This window comes from Panthera pardus, unplaced genomic scaffold, assembly GCF_024362965.1.
Source record: "Panthera pardus isolate Hobbes unplaced genomic scaffold, ASM2436296v1 HiC_scaffold_11, whole genome shotgun sequence".
Lineage (NCBI taxonomy): Eukaryota > Metazoa > Chordata > Mammalia > Carnivora > Felidae > Panthera > Panthera pardus.
Window position 1 is genome coordinate 72,193,782 of NW_026526666.1, and position 14,443 is coordinate 72,208,224.

The 14,443-nt window shown below is 41.5% G+C and overlaps 1 long non-coding RNA gene across 1 annotated transcript in view; it reads left to right on the plus strand.

Annotated features, from left to right (window-relative positions):
- LOC109254803 (uncharacterized) overlaps positions 1 to 13,554 on the plus strand; it is a 43,877-nt gene extending 30,323 nt beyond the window's left edge. Inside the window, exons 2-4 of the long non-coding RNA XR_002074981.2 lie at positions 4,853 to 4,932; positions 10,879 to 11,042; positions 13,015 to 13,554. This is a non-coding gene — a long non-coding RNA (uncharacterized LOC109254803). The remainder of the gene's footprint in view (positions 1 to 4,852; positions 4,933 to 10,878; positions 11,043 to 13,014) is intronic.
- The last annotated feature ends 889 nt before the right edge of the window (positions 13,555 to 14,443 follow it).

Consider the following 14,443-nt stretch of genomic DNA (forward strand, 5'->3'; position numbering starts at 1 on the left):
TTTTTTGGCAGGAATACCAGGTAAGAACGTTGTGCCGTTCTCACTGCATTGTATCAGGAGACACATGATTCTATGTGTCCTTTTACTAGTGATGTTAATATGATCACAAATTTCTCCATTACAAAAATAAAAAATAAAAAGACAATTTTACTTCTATGCTAAAAATATTTTGATTGATATCCTAAGAAAGGGGAGAAGATGAAATCATATAAAATGCTCAGTACGGGGCGCCTGAGTGGCTCAGTCGGTTAAGCACCAGACTCTTAATTCGGCTCAGGTTATTATCTCAGGGTTGTGAGAGCCACCCTTGCATTGGGTTCTGTGCTGAGCATGAAGCTTGCTTAAGTTTCTCTCACTCCTTCTCTTTCTGCCCCTCTTTCACTTGTATGCACGTGCGCCCTCTTTCTCTCCCTCTCAAAAAAATAAATTAAATGGTCGGTAAAACTACAAAAGGCAAAAAAAAAAAGAATGGAGATAAAATCAGGAACACAGAACGAGGGTGATGTACAGGAAACAGTAACAGATATAGTAGATATTAATCCAACTATCTCAAAAATCGCTTTAAATTCAATGGTCTAAACACACCAGTCAAAAGACAGAGATTGTCAGACTGGATGAAAAAACCAAGCCCTAATTAAATGTTTCTCCAAGAGACCACTTAATCTTTTCATGGTATATAATACTTCCATTTTAGCAAGAGAGAAGAAGTATGAAAACTTTTGAAGAAGATCAGAAGGTATGTTCTATACTCTAACTCAGTTTGCTCCAGTAGTGGGGATTAAGGAACCCACTTTAAATACAATGACATATGTAGATTAAAAGTAAAGGGACAGAGAAAGATATACTATGCTAACACTGAGCAAAAGAAAGCTTGAGTGGCTATATTAATTTCAGAACTTAGAGCAAGAAAAATTACCAGGGATAAAGCAGGGCATTACATAATGATAAAAAGGTCAGTTCTCCAAGAAGACATAACAAACCCTAACATGTAGGCACCTAACAATAGAACAAAATATGTGAGGTAAAAACTGATACAAGTTCAGAGAGACTTCAATGCTCTCTATTAGATATGGACAGATCAGTTGGCAATCAGTAAGGGCATGGTTGAACTCAACAGTGCCATCAATCAACTGCATATAATTGACATCCTATAGACTATTTCATCCAACAGTAGCAGAAAAGAGATTCTTCTTAAGTTCCAATGGAACAAGATAGACCGCATGCTAGGCGCTAAACTACATCTTAACAACTTTAAGAGACTAGAAATCCTACAATGTCTGCCTTCAGACGATAGTAGAATTAAACTAGAAACCAAGAATAAAAAGGTAGCTGGAAAATCCCCAGATACTTAGAGATCAGTTACTATTTTTCCTTTCATAATCAATTAGTATTTTGTGGGGAGAATCTTTGAAATTACGTTAATTCATCCACTAGTTTTACTATCCACTGGTGATTCTTGCCTGAATCCCAATTGTTACTACTATGGAAACCTACATTTATTTACTAGTTGGCCTTCTACTGTATGGAAGAATTTTTCCTTCTTCCTTGTTTATCTATCTATAAAGGTATGGACTCATGGATTCCTGTTTGACTCAATGGATTATTGAACTCCCATCCAGTTCCACAGGGTTCATTCCAGCCTTCCCTCTTTCCATGTTTGTAATTTCCTTCTCCAACGGCGAGAAACATGGCTCATAGTTTCAGTCCTGAAATACACATAAAAAGAAGTTTGAAAAAAATCTAGTGTAGGATGAGGGTGGGGGAAAAGAAGAAAAATCTAGCCTATACCATTGCAAGGAAACAAACCAGATCTCAATCTTAAACAGACCTCAGTATTTCGGTTTTTCTTTCACTGGAGTATATACCAGTAATTCTGTGTTCCAGAGTTATTTGAATTGGCTCTTCCCCCCCCTTCAGTGTGGTTATGTTTTTCATTTGAAATACATTTTGTTTCATCTGTTTCTTTATATTCTACTGTAGGCTTCCCCCATTCTTGGTTTTTGTTTGTTTCTGTTTTTACTATATAAAACATTAGTATGATTCAAAGCATCTCTCCCCTTTCCCATTGTTGGCACCCCACTTCTGTCCCCCACTCTTTCCACCCCATTCTACCCAAGTGGATCAGTCTCATTTACTTCTGATCTCTCCATTCTGTGCTTCTTTTGCACAAATGAACAGATACATACATGTTTTCTTATTTTCTCTTCTTTCTTACATAAAAGGTCGCATACTGTAGGTGGTCTTTTGCATTTTGGCTTTATTTCCTTAACAATATATACTGGAAATCACTGCATATCTGTCCGGGTAGATTCTTTCTTACAGCGCATAGTACTCATCTGTACGTACGTACCACAGTTCACCACTTTCCTGTGTCTGCCATTTAGGTTGCTTCCAATGATTTGCAATTACAACCAATGTTACAATGGATAACCTTGTCCATAACTATTTTTGTACTGTTGGAAGCATATCTTCTGGAAGTGGGAAAGATGGATCAAGAGATCCTAACTGCCTATACAGCTTTGATTGATTTTGCTAAATGCGCCCCCCCCCCCAAGAGTTGTACTGGTTTGTATTCCCACTAGCAGTGTGTAAGAGGGTGTTTCCCCACAGCCTCACCAACAGAATGTGTCATAATTTAACATTTTTACCAATCTGATGGGTGAAAAATAGTGTATCAGAGTAAATTGACTTCGCATTTTTTTTCTGTGAGTGAGGTTAGACATCTTTTCATATATGTTTAAGGCCATTTAAAAAAATTTTTTAAAGATTTTTTTAATGTTTATTTTTGAGAGAGAGAGAGAGAGAAAGAGAGAGAGAGAGAAGTGTGTGAACGGAGGAAGTGTAGAGAGAGAGGGAGACACAGAATCCGAAGCAGGTTCCAGGCTCTGAGCTGTCAGCACAGAGCCCGACGCAGGCCTCGAACTCACAGACTGTGAGATCATGACCTGAGCCGAAGTCAGACGCTCAACCGACTGAGCCACCCAGGTGCCCCTTAAAAAAAATTTTTTTTAATGTTTATTTATGTTTTTGAGAGACAGAATACGAGCAGGGAAGGGTCGCAGAGGGAGAGGGAGACACAGAATCTGAAGCAGGCTCCAGGCTCCGAGCTATCAACACGGAGCCCAACGCAGGGCTCAAACTCACGAGCCAGGCCGTGAGATCATGACCTGAGTTGAAGTCAGATGCTTAACCAACCGAGCCAACCAGGCACCCCGGTATTTGGTGTCTTAAGTTGGGGTGGGGGTGGGGAGGGGATGGTCTTACAAGACTGATCCCTGAACCTGTGGGATCTGACACTATCTCTGGATAACCAGTATCAGAATTGAGTAAAATTGTGGGACACCCAGCTGGTGTCGAGAGAATTGCTTGGTGGTGGTGTGGGGGTCTCCCCTGACAGTTGGAATTGGGTCCAGAACCTAATTTACCAACTTAAGTCTATCAAACATTTCATTATCAAAAAAAATTTAAACGCTTGGGAAAATATGGTTGCAAAGGAGTGATCAGTAACAAACTCAGTGCAGTGACAGAAGTTCTGCAGAGAAAACAGTGGAACTAGTCATTCTTTCAAATAATAGCATCTCTTCTATATCTATTGGAGAGATTGAAATGTTAAAAAACAAAAGAAAACCACAGGGGTTCCTGGCTGACTCAGTTGGTGGAACGGGTGATTCTTGATCTCAGGGTTGTGGGTTCCAGCCCACGTTGGGTGTGGAGATTACTTAAAAATAAAATCTTAAAAAAAAGAAAATAAAAGAAAACTACACACACATGCACAACACCCCTATTACAGTAATTTTCTATCCTTCGTTTTGACCTCAAAAGTCTTCAATTTAATTTTTTTTTAACATTTATTTATTTTTGAGACAGAGAGAGAGAGAGCATGAACAGGGGAGGGTCAGAGGAAGAGGGAGGCATAGAATCTGAAACGGGCTCCAGGTTCTGAGCTGTCAGCACAGAGCCCGACCCGGGGCTCGAACCCACAGACCGCGAGATCATGACCTGAGCTAAAGTCAGAGGCTTAACCGACTGAGCCACCCAGGCGCCCCAACCTCAAAAGTCTTCAAAAGAAAACCTGCAGACTCACTCAATCTCCTTTGCCAACATCTTTTGTGTCTTTACGGTCTGACTTGCTAGCTTCTCCCAACACTGTGTAAGTGCCCTCTGCCAGCTCCGTCAATCACGGGCAGGATACTGACACCATATTGTGCAGCTTTAAGCCTCCTAACACTTTGCACGTATAATGCTTTGGCAACAAACAGTACAAATGGGACACTACAAGTATTTGCACGTAGCTATCAAGGCAACTGGCAATTCGGATAACATAATTTTTGCTTTTTCTTTTAAAGACTTATGCTTGGGGGGCTTCTGGATGGCTCAGTCGGTTGAGTGTTCGACTTCAGCTCAGGTCATGATCTCTCGTGAGTTTGAGCCCCGCCTCAGGGCTCACTGCTATCAGTGCAGAGCCCACTTCGGATCCCTTGTCCACCACCCGCCCCCCCACACTCCCCTGCTCTTGCTCTCCCTCCCATAAATAAATAAATAAATAAATAAATAAATAAAACATTTAATTTTTTTAACGTTTTTATTTATTTTTGAGACAGAGAGAGACAGAGCATGAACGGGGGAGGGGCAGGGAGAGAGGGAGACACAGAATCGGAAGCAGGCTCCAGGCTCTGGGCCATCAGCCCAGAGCCCGATGTGGGGCTCGAACCCACGGACCATGAGATCGTGACCCGAGCCGAAGTCGGACGCCCAACCGACTGAGCCACCCAGGCGCCCCAATAAATAAAACATTTAAAGACTTATGCTTGGCATACATTGGTTAAAACTGTGACTGTCTCTTTCTTTCCAGACCTGGTCCAGTAGGAGGTACCATCATGAGAGTTGACATCGGCTTAGTATGGGAAAGAAATGCACACATTGGCGTTGTTGGTGAGCAGAATGGTATTATTAATAGCTGCACTTCAATAAGCTATGATGAATTTGGTAGATCCCCAGTTTCCATATTTCTTCTAGCACCACACGAAATGCATGTGCAGTAAACAAAGTTCCTACTTTAACAAATGGTAAAATATGAAGGATGAACAGAGATGACCTCTATATCTTTCTCCTGACCCTTTCTGGTCACGTAGTTGTGCACACATGTAACTGTGCCGTCACACTTCTCTTCCAGGGACAAATTACAGGACACTAGCTGATTAAACCAAGTGCCTTTGGAAACAAGTGACCAATGACATTGCTGTTGCTCTCCTCTGGTCACTTAGACACTTGGTTTACCAGCCGATTTTGCCTTAGGCTCTGTGCACCGTGACCTTTAGTTATAAGCCCAACATCAGTTTCCCAATGAACAGTATTACTGGGAATCAGGAAATTAGAGGCTAGCTTTTCATTACATAAGTTTGTGAAATAGAGGTTGAACAATTGCATCATAGTTTGTATAGAGAATAATCAAATGTTATTGCTGCTTTTGTCATTTAAGTTGTAAATCTATAAATATTTATATTATTGCTCAGTAACTTATTTTAAAATTTTCCGGGGCGCCTGGGTGGCTCAGTTGGTTGGGCGGCCAGCTTCCCCTCAGGTCATGATCTTGCAGTCCGTGAGTTCGAGCACTGCCTCAGGCTCTGTGCTGACAGCTCAGAGCCTGGAGCCTGCTTCAGATTCTGCGTCCCCCCTTCACTCTCTGCCCCTCCCCCACTTGTGCTCTGTCTCACTCTCAAAAATAAATGTTAAAAAAATTAAAAAAAAATTTTTCCATATATCCTTTCAACAGCAGTGACTTTTTTAATGTTTATGTGGGGGGGGGGGGGAAGGGTTGAGGAGAGAGAGAGGGAGAGAGAGAGAATCCCAAGCAGGCTCCACACTATCAATGCAGAGCCCAACGCAGGGCTCCATCTCATGGCTGTGAGATCATGACCTGAGCAGAAATGAAGAGTCAGATGCTTAACTGACTGAGCCACCCAACAGGTGGCTCTCAACAGCAGTGACTTTTTAAAAAGCGAATATTTAATAAAAATATATATATTGTATTTCATCTCTCAAAAAAGTTTATATAAATGTGTAAAAAGCACAAAATGCTAACATTTACCATCCACTATGGAGGATGTAGTGAAATTATAGCCACACAAAAACTAAGACATTAGCAGCTACTTATAAAATAGTCAGATTTAACTTGTGTCACTGCACAAGATACATTTAAAAATCATTCTGTTAAACATGGCTTTCTTCCAGGTCACATGCTTGTTCTTCTCAATTTCTCTCATTTCAGGGGCACCTGGGTGGCTCGGTCAGTTGAACGTCCGACTTCGGCTCAGGTCATGATCTCACAGCTTGTGAGTTCAAGCCCCGCGTTGGGCTCTGTGCTGACAGCTCAGAGCCTGGAGCCTGCTTCGGATTCTGTATCTCCCTCTCTGTCTCTGCCCCTAACCCACTCTCATTCTGTCTCTGTCTCTCTCAAAAATAAATAAACATTAAAAAAAAATTAAAGGGCGCCTGGGTGGCTCAGTCGGTTAAGTGTCCGACTTCAGCTCAGGTTGTGATCTCACGGTTCGTGGGTTCCAGCCCCGCACCAGGCTCTATGCTGGCAGCTCAGAGCCTGGAGCCTGCTTCTGATTCTGTCTCGCTCTCTCTCTCTCTCTCTGTCTCTGCCCCTCCCTTGCTCACACTCTGTCTCTCTCTATCTCTCAAAAATAAATAAATGTATTAAAAAAATTTTTTTAATTAAAAAAAAATTTCTCTCATTTCAATTTCTTGAATTTTCTTGCACAATTTTTGCTGTTCAAGTGTTGGCCTCACTAGTAAAAGAATTATAAAAGCAGTATAAATTATGCCAATTTGACATCCATTAGGATCAGATGCATCAAAGAGAAAATCAGGGATATTAATGTCAATAATGGGTAGATTTTTTTTCATTCAATTCATTAAATCAAAGCAAGACGTTTGAATGGTCCTACTCTTAGAGGTAAAATATCTGACTTTAGCATTAGAACCACTATAAATTCAGTTGAAGAATTTAATAGTGAAGGCATATTTATTTGCTTTTGTGTTAATAATACAAATATAAATTTGGTAGAGTACACATTAGGGTAAAAACATTGTTTTCACTAAATTAATAAACTTACATAACAGATTAAAAGAAAAACTGTGACTATTCAATCCATAAATCTACTGGAGTTGCTCTGTATTAATTTCACCTACCTGTCATTCTTCAATAACACCAGATGCTACATTTCGCTTAAAGCTCTGGCTTATCCATCACAACTAAAATTGAGAAGTGATTTGCTCAAGCAAATAAAATACAAAAACTACAGGTATCTTGTCAGGTTATCAAACCTGCCTATCAAAACCACAGGAATGTTAATAGGAGAGACACAAAATAATTCAAAGAATTACAAATCTTAATGATTAATTTTTTTATTTTTTTAAGTGATATCTACACCCAAGGTGGGGCTTGAACACACTACCCTGAGATCAAGAGTTGCACGCTCCACTGACTGAGCAGCCAGGCGCCCCCAAGTCTAAATGATTTTAAAAATTACACATTGCCGGGGCGCCTGGGTGGCGCAGTCGGTTAAGCGTCCGACTTCAGCCAGGTCACGATCTCGCGGTCTGTGAGTTCGAGCCCCGCGTCAGGCTCTGGGCTGATGGCTCGGAGCCTGGAGCCTGTTTCCGATTCTGTGTCTCCCTCTCTCTCTGCCCCTCCCCCGTTCATGCTCTGTCTCTCTCTGTCCCAAAAATAAATAAAAAATGTTGAAAAAAAAATTAAAAAAAAAAAAAATTACACATTGCCTACAAGAGTAATCCCGCCCTGTTTTAATCAGAGACGTCTTAGAGTGTATTTTAATTACTGAGAGAGCTACTGCCCCCTCATATCTTTCCAGTCTGTTTTTGCATGTTTATTTTTCCATATGAACTTTAGTGTCAACTTGTTGACATTGGGGGGATCACAATTAAATTTATAAACTAACTTAGAGAGAACTGACCTTTAATTACGTTGAATCACCCCATCCAAAAGTAAGAGACATCTTCTCATTTGCTTGTCTACTCTAGTATGTTTCAGGAGATTTTTCAAATTTTCCTCAGATGGACTTTACACATTTCTTTTTTTTTCTTTTTAAAAATTTTTTAAATATTTATTTTTGAGAGGGAGACAGAGCACGAGCAGGGGAGGGATAGAGAGAGAGGGAGTCACAGAATCTGAAGCGGGCTCCAGGCCCTGAGCTGTCAGCATAGACCCCGACGCAGGGCTCAAACTCACAGACTGTGAAATCATAACCTGAGCTGAAGTTAGACACTTAACTGACTAAGCCACCCAGGCGCCCTGGACTTTGCACATTTCTTAAGTTTATTCCTAAATGTCTGTCTTCTCTGTTGCTATTACCTACCATCATATCGGCTGATTATAATTTATATACCTGATGGCTATTTATTTCTGCCTGTTAATTTTGTGCCCTGCTTTCTTATTAAATTCTTTTACTGAGTGAATGTTATTATTCTCAGTTTTAATGTTTTATGTAATATTTAATATTAAATACAGATAGAGGTAACCCCATACAAAAGCTCTTTAGGGCACTCAATTTTTTTTTTTATTTTTTTTTTAACGTTTATTTATTTTTGAGACAGAGAGAGACAGAGCATGAACGGGGGAGGGTCAGAGAGAGGGAGACACAGAATCTGAAACAGGCTCCAGGCTCTGAGCTGTCAGCACAGAGCCCGATGTGGGGCTCGAACTCACAGACCGCAAGCTCATGACCTGAGCCGAAGTTGGCCGCTTAACTGACTGAGCCACCCAGGCGCCCCTAGGGCACTCAATTTTTTTTGACTGAAGAATAATCGACACACAATGTTACAATAGTTCCAGGTGTACAACATAGTGAATCAACATCTCTATACATTATGTTATGCTCACCACTAGTGAGCTTCCGTCTATCACCACCCAACACTGTTACATCGTTGACGATATTCCCTGTGCTGTACCTTTCACCCCTGTGACTCATTCATTCCATAGCTGGAAGCCTATACATCCCTCTCCCCTTCTTCCATTTTGCCCCATGCCTACCCCCATCCCCTCTGGCAACCATCAGTTTGTTTTCTGTATTCACGGGTCTGTTTCTGCTTTTGCTTGTTTGTTTGGGTTTTTTTTTTTTTTTTTAAGATTCCATACATAAGTGTAATGATATAGTATTTGTCTTTCTCTGTCTGACTTATTTCATGTAGCATAATACCCTCTATGTCCATCCATGTTGATATTTGGAATGTGAAGAGATTCAGATTTGGGCAGCCACTATTATCCTTGGCAACCTAGGATTTCATATTGATCTGTAGGGTTTTTGTATATGCCAAAATAAAATGCAAGTGTCTTCATGGTAGACACAGAGAGGCACCGCTCAGATGCCTCTGCAGGAAGAACTTGTTTTCCAGCTGCAGGGAGCACATTAGGCAGAGAGCCTCCAGCCGTCAGCTATTTCAGAATGTGCCACATCTGCAGAAAGCCGCCTGCCTGTGACCCGAATCTGGTGACTGAAGGGGCTGTGGGATGTAAAAGTCCAGCTATTTTGGCCCAACATTGAATGCCGTGATGTGTGATACTTGCTCCTGGGTTAGTTGAGGCTTGTAGGACCTTCTCATAGTTCAAGTTCTTCCTCTGCCCAGTCCTGCTTCTTCCCTCTTCCACTCACACGTGTTGATCCCTGGTAAGCTTCTTGTACCTCAAGTTACACCTCAGCTTCTGGAAAATCCATCTGGGATATGGATTGCAGATCCCTTCCTCCATGACTTAGGGTTGGTTGGCTACAATTTTGCCCCAATATAGTCCTGCTTTACTGGCATCATCTGTTGCCCAGAGGTTATTCTCCCTCTTTCCTTGGACATTCGACACCTGGCTCACTGACACTGTCTGCAACACTACCCCTGTGATAATTCCTGGTAACGTCAGTGTACTCAGAGATGTGCCTTCCGACACCCCAGCCTCTCAGTTCCTTGGTGTCCTCTCCTGCAGTGGCCTTTACATCCATCCTGCCTCGGCCATTCGGCCCCGCAGTCACACCCTAGATTTTGTCATTCCAGATTATTGCAACCCCTATAATCCCAATTTCATACGCTCCACTCTCTGGTCAACTCCTCCTCTATTTCCAACTCACACTAATACTCCGATGATCCTTTGGTTTCACCATTACCTACAATCCATTCACCTTACTGCTTTGTCGTTCCAGACTGTTTCATGTTCTTCTTTCCTTACTGTTATGGACTGAATGGTGTACCTCCAAAACTCCTGTGCTCCTGTGTTAAAGCCCTAATCTCCAACATGACTGTACTTAGAGACAGAGACTTTAAGGAGGTAATTAAGATTAAAAGAGGTCATAAGGGTGGGGGCTCTAATCTGATGGGACTAGTGTCCTTATAAGAAGAGGAAGACATTATGCTAAGGGAAATTAGGAAATTAGTCCAAGAAAGACAGATACCTTACATCTCACTTATATGTGGAATCTAAAAACAAAACGAAACAAGGCAAGACAAAAAAACAAGCTCATAGATACGGAGAACAGATTGGTGGTTGCCAGAAGTGGGGGATGGGGTGGTCAAAATGGGTGAAGGGGATCAAAAAGTACAAACTTTTGGTTATAAAATCAATAAGTCACAGGGACATAATGTACAGCATGGTGACTAGAGCTAATAATATTGTATTGCATATTTGAAGATTGCTAAGCGAATAGATCTTAAAAGTGCTCACCACAAGAGAAAAAATTTTGTAAATATACATGGTGAAGGATGTTAACTAAAGGCTTATTATAGTGATCATTTTGCAATATATACAAATATCAAATCATGTTGTACATCTGAAACTAAAACGTGATATGCCAATTATACTGAATAAAAAAGGAAGAAGAAAAGGCACCTGAAATCCCTCTTTTTCCACCCACCCACAATGGAAAGGTCATGTGAGGACACAGCAAGAAGGTGACAGTCTGCAAGCCAGGAAGAGAGGCTCCACCAGAAAGCAACCCTGCCCACCCTTGGATCTTGGACTTCCAGCCTCCAGAAGTGTGAGAGAATAAATGTTTGTTTTTAAGCCACCCACTCTGTAGTATGGGAGCCTCAGCTTCCTTCCTTACCTTCCACTTCCCTACCCAGTTTAAATTTTATCACCAGTCGTAACGAACCACTCCAAATGCCCTCAACTCCCTTGGCCAGATCTCAGTTTGCATTACTTGCTTGGCAAAACTGAGACCCTGGCAGAAGCTAATTCTCCCACGCCTGCGTCAATGCTGCAGAAAAACACGGCTGAAAAAACAACTGTGTTGACTGCACCACTTCACATTCATGACCACTTACCTCCAGTGGGCACTTAACTTCCTAGTCATTATTCTACATTTATCTAGTCCATTAACTCTCTTACTCTCGTACTTAATTATTTTACATCTTTTCCTCCCCCTTCATACAGGTTTCATCCCTCACTCCTTGCTGCTGACCTTGCTCCTTATTTCACTAATAGAGGCCACCAGGAGAGAATTCCACAGCTCCTGCTATCCAACCTGCCTGTCTGCCAGCATCTGTCCACAGGCACTCTGTCTTCTCTCCCCAGTTGGCGGTGCCCTCACTCTGCTCCTGCATTCTCCAAATGGCACTGATATTCACTCGTTAGTGGATAATTGTTGTCATGGTTTGGAGATGTTGTATTATCTCCGACCCCTGCCCCCCCCCAAACCAGAAAACAGTAAGGCAAAGGCTTCCTTTTATCTTGTTTTTCCTTCCAGTTATTACTCTGTTTCTCTGTTCCCTTTCAGAGGAAAATCCCTCAAAATAGTGGTCTGTTCTCACCATCTCTAATTTCCCTCCATCTGTTTCTCCCTGAAACCATGTCAGTCAGGTTTTCACCCCTGTTGCCCTTCCAGAGCTGGTCCACTCTCTGCCCTTCTCTTACTCAACTACCAAGCAGCATTTGACAGAGTTGGTTACCCTTTCCTTTCTGAACACATCTTCTTTACTTGGTCTGCTGTTTATCCTTCTATCTCAACAGAACCTCTATTGTTCCTCATCTCCTTTTATGTCCTTCTGGCTTTATTCAAAGATCTCCGTCCCTGTGAAGCCTTGCCCTGGCTACCCTATCTAAAATTGTAATCCTCTCCCAGCCTACCACATACATACTTTTTAATCCCCTTTCCTTGTTTTGTTTTTCTCGTTAGCACTAAGTACACTTAACATAGTATATTTGACCTCCGGGCCGTGTTTGTTTCTTCCCATTAGAATGTGAGCTCCGTGGGCACCTTTTGGGATGAGCACTGGGTGTTGTATGGAAACCAATTTGACAATAAATTTCATATATTGAAAAAAAAAAAAAAAGAATGTGAGCTCCGTGGGGGAAGGAATTTTTGCCTTCTTTCCTTATTCACCGCTTTATCCCCAGCATCTAGAACTGTGTCTGGTATACAGCAGGTGCTCAGTAAATATTCACCGAATGAATGAACAGTAATGTCAACTTGCCCATAAATACCGGTAGCTCATCCTTCACCACAAGGACATTTGTAAATATTCAGGTTTCTACCTAGGCAAAGAAATGTTGTTCATGTGCTTGCACGTTGGTAATTCAAGTATGTTTTTAGTAACAAGCAAAAGCTTCCACAGTCACCATTAATCAAAGACTTCCAAAGAGCGTCTTTCCCAAGTTGAGGCAACTTCATCCCTCAGGAGTGATCAGGTCAAACTGCAAAGGAAGTAGACAAAGCCTTCCCGAAACTAATACAGTGTACTTCCTCTGCTCAACTAGCTCAGGATGGTGGAAAGCCAAATGGGATTTCGAAAAGTAAATTAGCCCAAATGTATATACCGAAATGGTCAGATTTCTTGCCCATAATTCTTAAGGTCACAAAAACTAGAGCCAACAGAACTGGAGAGGCTCATGAAACTTCTTGTTGCATTTCCAGTGGCCATCCACTTGGAAAATATTTATGTATTAAATGGCATGTTGCTACATTATTACAAACCACTACTGAAGTGTGTCAACACTTCTATTCACAGGAACAAGCAGCTTGAAAGATCACCCTGATAAAAACGATCTACAATCCACAACCTGAAGATTGAATATACTTCAAAGTTCATCAGAGGAAAGAAGCATCAATCAAACTCCCCCGAAGGGAATCATCCCAGCTTGGACGTACCACCCACGTATCCTGGTCCAGGCTTCCCACCTCAAGAGCGCACGGGCGCCAGTGACAGCTTTTTATGCCTATTTCATGGACTTTTAACCTTAGCCTTAAGAGCATCTTGGTGTACATTTTATATTGGCTCCGTATTTGCCCTCCAGGTGCCAACGGACACTTATCCTAACAAAGGAGTCTGGGAATGGGCCACTTTCTGAGCAACAAATGAAATTGCAACATTAAAGGAGTAATTCTGCCACTAACCTCTCTTTTGCAAGGAAAAAACTTAAGCAAATTAACAATTTTTCCCCACTGGATGAAGAGGGCCTTGCTCAATTCTTACCTCAAAATTTAAAAACACAGGGAGTGTGTTGGCCCCTCTCTTTTGGAGAAGAGACCGAATGATGAGGTCAGTATTGCCAGGTCACCACGGCAGTGGCCCCACTGTCCCTTCTGAATGCACAGGGTTGCTTTGGGGTCTTGCTTATAAGGTACAGAAACTGTGCCACTTCAAAGTGGAAAGGATCTTCCCCTCCAGAGAGAAAAGGACTATCTAAAAGATTAGAAAAAAATTCCGAAATCGTTTATGGGCTTTTGTCTGATTACTGTTTTATGGCTTTGGTATGTCAAAATCCAGGGATAAAAATATTACACTTTCCTTCAACTATTCTTTCTGTTCATAAAGAAACTTCTTATTTCCAAGTATTGGGTCACGTCTCATGGGATATCCATGATACTGATGCCCCTCCTCTGGGAAGACTTTTGAAGCCTGGGGATGCAAAACAGTTGTTTTTGATTGCTGCTGGAATAAGACCAATAAAGCCTTCCAAATGCACCATCCCCAGTGTAATTTCCCATACTTCCATACTCTTTCCACAAATAGCCATTGCCATTAAAGTGTTTCAATGTTTCATTCAAAATGGATTAGTTCCTGTGGCCAGTAGCCAATGTAATTATAATGAATGTTGTATTAATCCTTATGATATTTCCCTGAATTCAGTACACACTGTATCTTAATCTTCCGCTCTTCAGTTGCTCAATTGTCCAATTAGACTGTCGGTGATCATTTATTGGGACTTATTTCATTTGTGGTACATGAGCTGACTTTTGGCATCCAAGGAATTGGTCTGGCGTATGTGATTATGGGGATATTATCCTGGTTACGCACCACTTCTCGTCTCTCCCCTAAGCAAAATTATAGAATCTCAGGGAAATAAGTGAAACGGAAAGGCTTTGGACATTAACTTTCCCAATATATGGTGTTGCCAGGTCCATTGAGAAAAATTATTCAAGATTTTAGAACAAAG